The 11,811-nt window shown below is 42.1% G+C and overlaps 1 pseudogene; it reads right to left on the minus strand.

Moving 5' to 3' along the window:
- Window positions 1–2,361: 2,361 nt before the first annotated feature.
- On the minus strand, window positions 2,362–3,958 carry LOC114623976 (annotated as a pseudogene).
- Window positions 3,959–11,811: the final 7,853 nt, after the last annotated feature.

Here is an 11,811-nt window from a genome sequence, read left to right on the forward strand (position 1 = left end):
AGAGAGAGAGAGAGAGAGAGAGAGAGAGAGAGAGAGAGAGAGAGAGAAGAGAGAGGAGACAGAGGAGACAGAGGAGAGAGAAATAGAAAGAGAATTTGATACAAACTAGAGAATTAGTTGGGAAGAGAAAATTTGATTGAGAAAGAACTCTATCAGATTTCCTGTAGGCAAATCTGTCAGCCATTTTCTTTATTAATGACTGATGTGAGAAAGCCCACCATGTTGTAGGCAAAGCCACTCCTGGGCAGTCAGTCCTGGGTGGTATAATAAAGAAGGCAGAGCAAGCCATGGGGAGCAAGCCAGTAAGCATTGTTCCTCCAAGGTTTCTGCTTCAGTTCCCGCCTCCAGGTTCCTTCCTCGGCTTCCTTAATGGATGGTAATCTGGAATAGCAAGCCAAATAAAACCACTCCACCTCAAGTTTCTTTTGGTCATGGTCCATATCACAGTTATGGAAGGTAATGTCAATTTCATGTGACACTTTGACTATATTCACACCTTCCCACCACCTCCTCCTGTTCTCCTGTTCCTCCCATTCCTTTTGCTAAATAACCCTACTCTTTGCTTATATTATCTATATCTAGGCTCCACATAATGGGGAAAACTTGTAAAAGTTTCTCTCTTTCTCAGTCTGGTTTATTTCACTTAACACAGTGAGTTACAGTTCCATCCACTTTCCAGAAAATGGCATAGTTTTGTACTTCTTTATGTCTGAATAAAAGTTCCATTTTGGTTGTATAACACATTTTCCTCATCTATTCATCTGTTGATAACCAAGTAGACAGATTGTATAACTTGGCTATTCTGAGCACAGCTACGATGAACAGGCTCTACAGGAATCTCTGTAGCATGCCAATTTATATTTCTTTGGGTATGTTCTCAGGAATAGTATGGCTAGATCATACCATACAGTAGCTCCTTATTTAGTTACTCTAGGGGACTCTATATATTTTCCATAGTAACTGTACTAATTCACATCCCTCTCGGAATTGTATAGCCCCACCCTAATCCTTGTGAACACTTGCTGATGTTTGTTTTCTTGGGGGTAGCTGTCCTGTTGGAATGAGATAGAATCTTAATGCGGTTTTCATTTACATTTCCCAGGAGACTAAGATGCTTGGTTGTTTGTTTTTATTGCTGTATGAATGTAATAATTCCTCTCAGCCTTGATTTGCATCCTGAGAGCTCTTTCTTATATTTGACTTGGTCTATTTTTTTTTTGCACAGATCAACTCTTAATTATCCTGATAAAACTAGAATATATTAGCATAAATGTATGCATATTCAACCCATCTCACAGGTAAGAAAAGTGAGGCACAGAGGTCTACACCTGACCAGGGAGGAGAAGCATGATGGGGGCAAAGGCTGCTCTCTCAAAGACTGTGCCATTACCACTATTCACACTGCCTCTCATGCTCTTACCTTAGCTCAACCAGCCTGGGCAGAAGGACAAGAACTTGTACTTATATCCTCTGGGTTGGGCACTGGACAAATATCTATATCCTTCAATCTCAGAGGAGCAAAGTAAAAGGAAGAACTACCTAACTGTCCATATTGGAGCAAGACTAGAGAGGCTAAACATCTGCTAAAGGCCAGAGAAAGGGTGGAACTGAGCCAAGCCCAGCCTGAGCTCTGCCCACAGGCGTCTCATCATCTAGTGTAGGAAGCCAAAGAGAATGTGGACCAGGAGAGGAGACGTGAAACGGGGGATAAGGAGGCTGGACCAAGGCTCCCAGGGGCTTCCTCAAGCCTGGAAGCTGCTTCTGGCTTTCTTGGAGTCCACAGAGAACCTCCTGACCCATCCTTAGTGGACTAAGTCTTACGTGACTGTTGAGAGGAACCAAAGGGGCAGAGCACTCAAAACTCCCTAGAGACCAGCCACTCTGCTGCTCCCAGGTTCTACTGCCAAGGCCTTAGGTCAGGTTGCTGGTGGAAGGCATAAGATGCTATGGGAGCACTCAACGTACCTATGCTTGTGTTTCAGGAGACCTGGGCGAGATGAGGGACAACGTCGACAGTGTGATACCTCCTCATCTTCAGGTTTGGTCCAACAGGGATGAGGCTGGTGGGGATACCTCCTTAGGAGCACATAGCATGAAATCTTACACTGCCATGTGGGCAGGTAAGAAGCAATGGAGGTAATACAGTGCCCCCAAAAGCTGAAGACCAGAAGACGACATGAACCAGGATAGAAACAATGTCTCTCCCGCACCCCACAGTGATGACGTCTTGGTGCAGCTATCCACCTGTATAGTTCAGTGGACTTTGCCATATCTAAGTTTCCCTGACTCAGCCTCTACTAGCCCAAGCCTTGAGAACATGCTTGGCAGAACTGAACAAGTGAGCAGCATACAGCTGAGGCTTCATTGGGCCAGTCGCCTACAGTACAGCATCACTGCCAGGAATGCAGCCAAGAGTGCACTGGTGGCCCCAAGCCACTTAGCCCAGGGCACTGAACTGGCACAACACTCTTCCTTTTCTTGGGGCTGGTCGGTGTCTAGTGGCCCAGGGCTTCCTAATAGATCAATCAGCACTGGGGCCTTCGTCCACCTGAATTCTAAAGGATGAATACTCATTCTCCTCTGGACCATGGTTGGGTTCTGAGCCCCAGGAGCTGCTAGAGCTGATGGCAAGGTCCACAGAGCAAGCGGAGAATGGCTCACCCTGGGACACCAGCACACCTGGCTTGCTCATCTCTGGCCCAGAGTACAAGCTCCTGGAACTGCTATCTGGTTTGGTCAGGTTGCCTCTAGTGGTGACCACAGTTGCTGGAGCCTCCAGGGTCTCCTTGGCTTGCTTGCTGTTCCTCTCAGGTGGTATTGTGTTGGCAGGTGCTTTGGTCACACTGGCAGGCACTTTGGATGGCATTGTGCCAGTATACACTGAGTTGATGGGTAATTTTGATGGCACTCTATCAGTGAGCACAGTAGAGGTCATTGTAGCAGTGGACTTTGAACTGATGGGCAACTTAGAAGACACGGTATTTACTGGTTCCAGTCTGACAGAAGATACTGAGCTGAAAGAATCAGTGGGCATAGTGCTGACACAGGTGGCAGCCTTTGCCTGGTCACCAGCTCCTTTTGCAAGAATTGATCCAGTGGAAGAGGAGGACAAGGAGGTATCAGCAGATGAGGCTGATACTGTGACCCCAGGCAAGAGGTTTGTCCTCGGGGCAATACGTGGAAGGGCTGGAAGGAAACGGTTGGAGATACAGGTCCATAGGTTGCTATGGGAACGGAGGCAACATTTGCTGCGTAGGTGCCACCCAGTTCTGGTTCTTGCTCATGATGTCCTCTGGAGGGCTGAGGGCTGAGAGCTCGCAGGTGAGGTGAGGGTATCAAAGAGTCACCAGACATCCTTGGAACGGCCCTGAAGTTGGCCTGTGGGAGTTGCTCTGAATTCTCTACTGGGGACTCTGGTAGAGTCTGGGGACTCTACTGGACTCTGGGTGTCCTGGACAGGCTTGAGGTAAATTGATTTCTCTTGGAAGCCACTGTCAGAGATGTTATGGCCTGGTGCTAAGGCAGAAGGTCCAGAAACCGTGACAGGAATGGCTGGTGACGGCAGTGGGTCTATGGAGCAGAGTGAGGTCCCAGGAGGCAGGTAGCTCTGATAAACTCGAGTCACTTGCTCAGTCAGTCCAGGCAGCTCACAGATCCTCAGTGCCGGGATAAGGACCTCCACCCAGCCAAGCCGACTCTTGAGCTTATTGAAGAGTTCCCAGAGTGTGTCCTGGTTCCCTAGTTGCTTGTAGGAAGCCCCCGGAGTCGATCCTGGTCACTGGCTGTGAGGCAGGACAGATAAGACAGGATCTCCAGAACATCGACACAGCAAAACTTGGTGTGGTTGTCGCGGATATACTTATAGGTCTTTTCCTCAGCAAATGTCATGGCTGCTCAGCTTCTGGAGTAACTCTGACCCTGAGAGGGTGGAATGGACTGAGAGAGATGGACAAGAAGAAACCAGGCTAAGCAACAGGTTGACCGCGTTTGACAGTGCAGAGGCCTCCCAGATGAAGGGGGCGGGGCGAGGCGAGCCACGCGGCCATTGGTCAGGCGTGGAGGGAGGTACGGGGCCTGAAGCTTGACTTGGTCTATTGATGATGCATCCCATTGTAGTTTTTTATTTCTAATCCCTTGCTTGTTCATTCATTCATTCATTCATTCATTCCAGAATCCCAGTCCCTTGAAGAATTTTACTGGATGTTCTTTAATATCTCACCAATGTTACTGACTTTGTCATCCATTCTGACTTAACTTCGGTGGGGAATTTCCTGATTTCATTCAGCAGTGTAAATCTTCTGCTAAGTTGTGGACCATTCTAAAATCATAGTTCTTTGGCTTTTGTTTTGTTTTGTTTTGAATATTCAGGAGTTTTGAGCTTTTGGAGGTATCCTATTGGCTTCCTTCTTCAGTGTGTGTGTGTGTGTGTGTGTGTGTGTGTGTGTGTGTGTGTGTTGTGTGTGTGTGTGTGTGGTTTTTCTGGGCTTTTGCACATAGTTTTACTTTCTACCTACCTTTACTCTGAGAGGTGACCATGCTACCAGTCATTTCCCAGCTTCCCTTTAATACTTGAATAAAAGACATAGACATGCAGTTGTTCAATTTCAACTTGTCTTCTTGGCACTGTTACTGGATGCTACTATCTTCTTCTTGGAAGAGTGCTCATACCAACTTTTTGTCCCCATCTCTCCCACCTGCCCTATTCTTCTGGAGCTAAACTCCCCTGACCACCCACCTGTAGGAGCGGCCTGTGTGACCATTCCTTTTGAGATCTCACATGGTTTCCCATTTCTCCTCTCACCAAAGCATGACAAACTCTCTTCTCCCTTTCATCTCCCTGCCTGCCTCATGGGACCCAGAAGTCCCGCCTGTACCTTCCACCCAGCAATTGGTCCAAGTCTTTCTTTACTGACAGATCAACATCTCAAAAGGCTGGCTTCAGGTTTGCTCTGTAGCTGAGAGTGACCTCCTGCTGATCTTCCTCTCCATCTCCCAAGTACAGGAGTTGTACAGTCATGTGACATCCCACCCTAGAGCAACACACTCTCAAAGTGGGCCAAGAAATAAGTTGGGAGCAAAGTAAAACTTCCTAGAATCAATTGAAAACTCAAAGGTACAGTTTCTCAGGCCATCTGAGATACACGGAATGCAGTTTTACAAGGAAATTTTATAGCTTTGAGTCCTTAAAGATTGCAGGTATCTCAAGGTCTTAAGAAAACAAAAACAAGTCAAATACAAAATAACACACACCAAGAAATAATGAATATCAGGTCTGAAATTTATGCAATAGAGAAAATATATAGAATTAATTAAACAAACACTTGACTACTTGAAAACAATTAAAATTAGCAATCCCTAGCCAAACTAACCAAAATAAAGGACAAAATACCCACATTAATAATATTCGAGATATTTAAAATGCTGTTACAACACATTCCAATGTAGAGGATAATTAAGAGAATACCTTAAAGGCGTATTTCAGAAAACTCAAGTACCTGGAAGGAAGGAATAAAGTTAGTCACAAATAACCTACTAAAATTTAATCAGAAATATAAACAACCTAAGCAGATCCATAATAAGCATTGAAATTGAAAAGTTAGTAATAAAAAGTTCCTCAGAGGAGAGCCCAGGACATAACGCATTCACATATTTCACATAACTGATTCACATACCACTGCATATTAAAAGCTATATACAACAAACCTGTAGCCAGCATTATATTACATGGAGAAAACTGGGAAACATTTGCTTTAAAATACCAGAAATTTGACAAGAGTTCCAGCTCGTTCCACCCTTGCTCAATATAGTGTCAAGTCTGGCCAGAGCAATAAGACATGAGAAAGAAATAATATAGATATAATAAGAAAAGAAAAAATCAAACGATCTCTATTTGTAGATGGCATAATCCTGTACCTAAATAAATCCTAAAAACTCAACTAGAAAAGTCTTCAATATGACAAATACTTTCAACAAAATAGGAAGCTATAAAATCAGCATGCAAAAATCAGTTGCCTTTCTCTATACCACTGACAAGCTGCCAAGGAGAAATTAAAATAAGGCAGGGGGAGGATCCTATTTACAATGACTTCTAAAACTATAAAACAAAATATCTAGGGATAAACCTAACCAAGGAGAAGGAAGACCTCTACAATGAAAGCCTTAAAATGCTGAAAAAAGAAATTGAAGATGAAGACCAATGAGCTGGAATAGAAGTAAAGGCACATGCCACCAAGCCCAATTGTCTGATTTAAATTTCTCAGACCCACCCAGTAGAAGGCTCCTCAGAAATTATCCTCTGACCTCTATGAATGTGCCTGTACACACACACAAATAAAATTTTAGGAGGGGCTAGAGAGATGGCTCAGCAGTTAAGAGCTCCAACTCCTCTTCCAGAGGACCTGAGTACAATTCCCAGCAACCACATGGTGGCTCACAACCATCTGTAATGAGGTCTGGGGCCCTCTTCTGGTATGTCTGAAGAGAGCAATGGTGGTGTACTCATATGCATAAAATTAATAAATAAATCTTTTTTAAAAAAATAAAATTATAAATGCAAGAGAAATAGATACTAAAGAAGACAACAAAAGATGCAAATAGATCACACTGCTCATGAACTGACAAAATACTGTTAAAATAGCTATATTTGATATCACAAAGTGATATACTTATTTAGTGAAATTCATATCAAAATTCCAATTACATTATTCATAGAACTAAAAAACAAAGAAAGAAAGAAAGAAAGAAAGAAAGAAAGAAAGAAAGAAAGAAAGAAAGAAAGGAAGGAAGGAAGGAAGGAAGGAAGGAAGAAAGGAAGAAAGAAAGCAAGCCTAAAATTCATACAGAAGCACAAACCCCCTTGGCTTGCCAAAACAATCCCAACACAAAAGCAGTGCTGGAGGTATCATGATACCTGTTCTCAAACTATACCTCAGCTGCTCTAACAGAAACAGCATGGTCCTAGCACATAGATGGATGAACTAGGAAAGAAATCCCAGAAATTAACCCACAGAGCTACAAACATCTGATGTCTTACAGTGGCTACAAAAACATACATTAAGAGAACTATACCCGGTCGGGCAGTGGTGGCACACACCTTTAATCCCAGCACTTGGGAGGCAGAGGCAGGCGAATTTCTGAGTTCGAGGCCAGCCTGGCCTGGTCTATAGAGTGAGTTCCAGGACAGCCAGGTCTACACAGAGAAACCCTGTCTCGAAAAACCAAGAGAGAGAGAGAGAGAGAGAGAGAGAGAGAGAGAGAGAGAGAGAGAGGAGATACCCTGTTCAACAATGTCTACTGGGAAAACTAGGCAACTATATGTTGAAGGATAAACTATACCTCATTGCAAAAACCAGCCAAAATAAATAGAAGATCTTAATGTAAGACCTGAAACTTTGAAATTTCCAGAGGAAAACATTTCAACATATAAGAGTAGGCAAAAACTTCAGAAAGGAATTCCAATAACACAAGAAATGATCCCGAAATTTGGCAAATTGGATTGCATTTAGATAAAAATCTACTGTGTAGCAAAAAAAAATCAATGAAAAAAAAGCCAACATAAAACTATTTCCCAGATATGATATATATATTTAAAAGAATTAGTTGATACCTAATAACTGCAAATAATGAACACCAAAAACAAACAAAAATATCTGCATCCCATCAACAAATGAGCTAATGACTGAATAGTCAGTTCTCCAGATAAGAATCACAAAAGGCATATTTTTGTGTGAACATGTGAGTAAGCCTTCAATATCATCAGTCATCAGGAAAATGAATTAAAGCTTTAAAAATCCCATCTCACCCCAGTCAGAATGGTTTTTATCAAGATAGCCAATGTTGGCAAATATGTGGGAAGGAGGAACCTAACACAGTTGGGGGAAGTATAAGCTGCTTCAGCCACTGTAGAAGTCTTAGAGAAATAGGTAAGCAGAAGAAACAACAGGAGCATAAATATAGAAATCAGGATGGAGGTTCCTCAAAACTCAACCTAGAACTGCCATATGGCCCAGCTATACCACCCCTAGATATAAAGAATGTGTTCTATAAAATGAGATTTCTAGAAAAGAATATTTTATCTGTGTGTGTGTGTGTGTGTGTGTGTGTGTGTGTGTGTGTGTGTATACACAGAGTCAAATATGACATTAGACACCCTAGAGCTGGAATTACAGACAGCTATGACACCTGACACAAGTGCTGGGAAATGAACTCCAATCCTCTATAAGAATGGCAAGTGCTCTTAACCATGGAAACATCTCTCCAGCCTCCAGAATAGAATTTTTAGAAAGAAAATTATGACATTTGCTGGAAAATATATGGAACTTGAAATAATTTATATTATGTGAAATTAGTGTCTGACAAATATCAAATATTACAAGTTTTATCTAATGTGGAATATATAGGTAAATGCATATGTATATTTATATTTACATACATATGTGTATTTTATATGTGTGTATATTTATTGTGTATGTGTACACACATGTAATATGAAAGTAGAAAAGAAACCATAAGATTGGGTGAAGATATCTTAAGGGTGGGGAGAATTAAAAAAGAGAATAATGGAATACGGAAATATCTGTGAAAGGTAGGCAGAAAGACATGGGAAGAGAATATGGAACAGAAAGAGAACATAGCAGAGTAAAGAAAAGCAGTGGGGCAGTTGATGAATAAGGAAAGTAAGATTAAATACTACATGAAAAATGCCATAAGACATTCATTCTATGCATGCTACTTTAGAACTATTTTTAAAGAGTAGTAAATACAAGCCAATTCTACATCATAATGTTAAAATGCAAATCTTTCTCACCCAAAGATGATCTTCTGTCAGTCACACTTCGTGACCACTGAAATGGAAACCTATAGTGGTCTCAGGTGTTGCTTTAAAACACATTGATTTGGGGCTAAAGGGATGACTCCGTAATTAAGAGCACCTAGTAACCTTGCAGAGACCCCTGGTTCTGTTCCCAGCACACACAGGGTGGCTCACAAACACCTATAAATCCATTTCCAAGGGATCCAACGTGTCTTTCTGGCCTCTATAGACTCCTGCACGCAAACGCTGTCCTCTCACCTCTGTGTGTTCCCTCTCACACAAGAACACACATATACAAGTACACGTTTTTTATACAAAGCCACAGATTTGCTATTGCCTTGATGAACAATTTGAAAACACCCTGCCTGTAAGAAGAACACTTTACAGAGTGCCCACGTGAGTAGAATCCAAAAAAAGGAAGCATCTGAGGAAAGTAAAATTTAAGTTGTCCCTTTTAGGAACTCCAGCATCAAACTTTCCATACTGAGTTCACTGTAAAGTGGCCCCCAGGGATCTCACATCATTATCTTAAAAATCTACAGACCACTCATTGTTTGAAGCACTGTACATTAAGCACTTTAGTAAGGGAAAGGCCGGCCTCCGCTGAAGCCAAAACAGAACAATAACAACAAGTTCAAACATGTAGCCAAGTTGTTTCCGTGGATTGTTTTTAGCTGCTTTTGGCACCACATCAACATCTTAGGTAAGCACCACCTGAAGCTAATAGGATGTACACATAAATGACGGTCAGTGGTCACATGGCTTCCCTGGACAGATATTTCATGAGTGACCACCGTGGGACCAGTGGTAAAGGTGCAAGAATGAGCAAGCCACATAAGTATTGTCATTGCTTTTGCAAGACTCAGGATATAGTGACGGAACACATAAAACAGACAACAAAGAAACAAACTCACCAAATTACTATTGTCTGGGTTTCACTCTGGTGGGGTTACAGGAGCAGGATTAATTTTGATTGAATGGTTGTGGAAGAGATTGTTCTTAGAGGAAGCAATAGAAAACTAACTTTTATTCTTCTCTTATACAATATATACTGGCCACAGTCTCTCCTCTATCAACGTCACTTTCTATGTGCAGCATTTCTGCATTCTTGGTGCTCTGACGTCAAGCTCTGCTCCATAAACAGAGCTGTTTGTATGTACTCTCCCACTGCGGCTATCTAGGTACACACATCTTGCATCAGCTGAACTATTATCAAATCAGAGACAAAAGGGACCTTATATAAGTTCAAAATCTGTGGATACGTTTATTTTCTGCTTCCATATGAATTTAAAGATTGGTTTTTTTCAATTTCCTGGAAAAATGTGTTGGAATTTTGATTGAGATGGCATGCACTGCATCTGTAGATTGCTTTTGGTAGAATGGCCATTTTGGCGATATAAACTCTACCAATCCATGTGCATGGATTGGAATCAAAGGTAAAATGTGTGAGCACACATTGTAAATGGGATTGTTGCTCTGGTTTCTTCATCCGCCCCACTCGGTCTGACTGTCTTTAGTACATAGGAAGGCTACAGATTTTCGTATGTTAATCCTACCACTTTACCAGCTCTAGGACGTTCCTTGTGGAGCTTTTGGGTCTTTTGTGTAATTAGTTGGACTGCAGTTGATACAGTCAATATGGCAATCAGTGTTGTAGTTCCTAGGATAACTAGAAACAGATCTGCCATATGACCCAGCTATACTACTCCTGGATCTATACCCAAAAGACTCTATTTCCTACAACAGAGACAACATAATCAACCGTGTTCATAGCTGCTCTATTCACAATAGATAGGACATGGAAACAGTCTAGATGTCCATGATCTGATGAATGGATGATGAGAATGTGGTGCCTAAAATAATGGATCTATATTCAGCTATAAAGAAATGAAATTTGCAGGTAAATGAATAGGGATGAGAAACATTGCACCCAGTGAGGTAACACAGACCCAGAAAGATAAACATCCATGTTCTCACTCATGTGTAGATATTAGTTTGAATCCTTAGATTTGTGAATTTACCTTGTAGTACCTCTAAAAACAGGGATCTAGAAAAGGACCATTTATGGGGGAAGGGAGAGAAAGACCGTAAGGAAACAGGGATAGTAGAAGTAGGGTGATGTAAGGGGAAAGAGAGAATAATGGTGAGTGAAGCGTAGGTGGGGAAGGGGATGGGAACAAGGACAAAGAAGGCAACGGGATGGAGAAATAACACTAAAGATAATTGGAAATTTATTTTATAAGTTTCATGTGTGTGAGCGCACGTGTGTGCATGCATGTGTGTGTGTCTGTCTGTCTGTCTCTCTCTGTCTCCCTCTGTCTCTCTCTGTCTCTCTGTCTCTGTCTCTGTGTGTGTGTGTGTGTGTGTGTGTGCATGTGTGTGTGTGTGTGTGTGTAAGAGGGTAAAGGAGAGTATTTAATTGGAGTTTCCTTACAAAGAGGATAATGTTAATCCCAGAAGCCATAGATGAACAAACAAAAAGCAAAAGTTCAATGCCTGCCCCTGTGTTGTTGGTCATGGATGTCCCAGGAGCCCTGTACTGCTTGGCTTTTGTCAATTTGACAATTTAGAAATATCTGGGAAGAGGTAGTCTTAATTGAAAAAAACGCCTTCACAAGATTAGCCTGTAGGTAAGCCTATAGGGCACTCTCTGGATTAAGTGTTAAAGTAGAAGAGTCCCACCCATTATGGGTAGCACCCACGTAGGGAGACGGTTCTGGGTTCTATAAAAAAGCAGGCTGAGGGAACCATGAGTAGACGGCCAGTAAGCAGCACTCCTCCATGGCTTCTGCACAAGTACCTGTTTCCATATCCCTGCTCTCTTGAGTTCCTGTCATGACTTCCCTCAGTGGTGGACTATTACCTAGAAGTGAAAGCTAAAATAAACCCCTTTCTCCTCAAGGTACTTCTGGTCATGATGTTTTATCATAGCAATAAAATTCTTAACCAAGACAGACAGACAGACAGACAGACAGACACACACACACACACACACACGC

Source organism: Grammomys surdaster, unplaced genomic scaffold (assembly GCF_004785775.1).
Source record: "Grammomys surdaster isolate TR1022 unplaced genomic scaffold, NIH_TR_1.0 203, whole genome shotgun sequence".
Taxonomy (NCBI): Eukaryota; Metazoa; Chordata; class Mammalia; order Rodentia; family Muridae; genus Grammomys; species Grammomys surdaster.